The sequence below is a fragment of the Rhagoletis pomonella genome, unplaced genomic scaffold (assembly GCF_013731165.1).
Source record: "Rhagoletis pomonella isolate Grant_MI unplaced genomic scaffold, Rhpom_1.0 Rhpom_scaffold_00013, whole genome shotgun sequence".
NCBI lineage: Eukaryota > Metazoa > Arthropoda > Insecta > Diptera > Tephritidae > Rhagoletis > Rhagoletis pomonella.
In genome coordinates this window covers 3,416,691-3,419,078 of record NW_023458567.1, presented here as the reverse complement: position 1 = coordinate 3,419,078, position 2,388 = coordinate 3,416,691, and positions in this window count along the sequence as shown.

The following is a 2,388-nucleotide window of genomic DNA, read 5'->3' as shown; positions in this document are numbered from 1 at the left end:
TATGAAGGAGTAAAAAGTAAAACTAAAAAATATAGTTAGCATTTTTATATTTTTTTTATGTTTACTTGCGGAAATTGCGTAAGAACTATCAAGAATTTTAAACTGAAGTTTGTAAAAAATGTTTTTACATGAAAACATTTTTTTTTTTTTGAATTTCAAATCATCAAACGTTTGCCTAGAGAAACTGTGAGCAATTAGGTTAAAATCGATGCAGCTAATTTTGATGAATTTCTTTACAAATTAAATATCAGTTTCTTAATTCTGAGATCAAAGCAAGGCATAAAGAATATTTATGGAAAAACTTGTTTAATTAAAATTTTTGAAATGCAAGAACGGGTTATTGCCAAAAGTAGAATTAAAATTTTAGTATTCAAATTCTAATTAAAAATAAATAAAAAATATTTAAATATTAAAATAAAAACACAATACACGGAATTTGAGGAAAATGAAAAAAATTAATGTTAAGAAAAAATCGTATGCACGCATTTCTTTTTAAAGAAAATTTAAATTTTTATGTTATTTTTTTATTTTTTATTTTTTTTGAAAGTCTAATGCAGTATGAAATTATGTACTACTAGCTTTTTTTCTTTAAAACCTTCACGCATTTTTCAACACACTCTTTATATAATTTAATTGCTTCACAACCTTCATGCATTTGAACGATTGATGTTTGGTAAAAATAAATAAATTTGCCAATTCGATGTGCACACATATGTACATACATACATACATATGCATAATTGGACATATAAACATCTAAACAAAAGCCAGTTAATAAGCAAATGCAGAGACAAGTAAACAAGCAAAGTAGCTAACGAGCATGACAAACAATAAATTAGAAGTAGCAAAAAAATTGGAAGAAAAAAATAATTATAAATAAGCCAAAAAAGATAGAAAAAAAGTGTAATAAAACAAAGCAGAAATGTATGTAATGTTTTTTTCAAAATCGCATTCTATTATCCTTAAAGAAAAAATAAAAACTTAAAATAAATAATTTTTAATAAAAGTTTTCTGAAAAGCGAAATTTCTTTTGAAGCTTTAATAAGATATAAAATATTAAAGAATCATGAATTTGTTTTTCAAATTAATTTAAATAAAAATAGGGTTTGGCTTAAATTAATTTTCTTAAAATAGATTAAGTTTTACCAACATTTTTTTTTTTAATTTTTCAAAAATACAAAATTTCCTATCAGCATTAGATCAACTTAAAAAAAAAAGCATAAAAAATATATGTAAACATATTTTTTGAAACATACATATAACCTTCATATATTTTTTTTATTTTAGCAGAACAAAATAACAAAAGTAATTTTTTTTCCCCCCTTAGTTTTAATGATTAATTTGTTTCATAGTCTTAAAAATATAAAATGTAAAAATAATAAATGTTTGCGTATTTTTTTGAAGATTCTTGATTAACAAATTCCAACAAATGCCTTCAAACTCAAGTTCTCAACCATAAAGGAAAACTCAATGTAAACAAAAATAAAGCAAAGCCATTTATAATCATGTGCGCATAAAATTTATTCACACAAAAATATTCGCCTATAAAAGCTATGCTAAACAAATACGTAATTTGAATGCGTGATGAACTATTGTAAAACAATGGGGAAGCTAACATTTTTATGTATGTAATTATGAAAATGATATCATCAAAGCACCAACATATACATATCTGTGGAATTTAATATATTTGCTAGAGATTTTTCACTACACAAATAGTTGACTAAGCAGATGTACTTGGAACAGCCATTAGACTGGCGGTTGTAATAAGGAAAATGTGTCCTATAAAATGTTGAGGCTCTTTAGGGGTATGTATGTACATACGATATAACAGAATAAAAATGTATATACTTTATTTAATAACTCTAAAAAAAACACATAAAATATTACCGCCGCGAAATCGCTAACCGAATTCTCCCAACCTCTCTATCAGCTTCGTTCTTAACACCCAAGTACGCTCAGATGTTAATACGTATATCTGTAGCTTCAATGGCAAGCTAGCATTTTATTAAACAAAACAGCCGCGCATCATTATGCGTTATAAACATTTATAACTGCCAGCTTGATTAGTTAATTGCTTCCTTCGGCATGCCGCGACCGAGCGATCCACCAATCAAATGGCAGCGACAGAGTTGATGATACGCGCGCATATACAGCGGCGGCTAGTCGGTACTAAAAAGTTATGTATGTAGATTTTTTAATAGAATAATGACTAACACAAAGCTACTAAATGTAAGGAAGGAAAAAAAACTACACAGCAAGAATTAAATTAATAAAGGAAAAAGTGGCGGAAAATATCATTAAACAGCAGGCAGGCAGCTTAATATTTTTTTGCGTAGGTTTTTTTTTTAAGTTTTTCTATTTGATGAACCACAACCCCTTTGTATT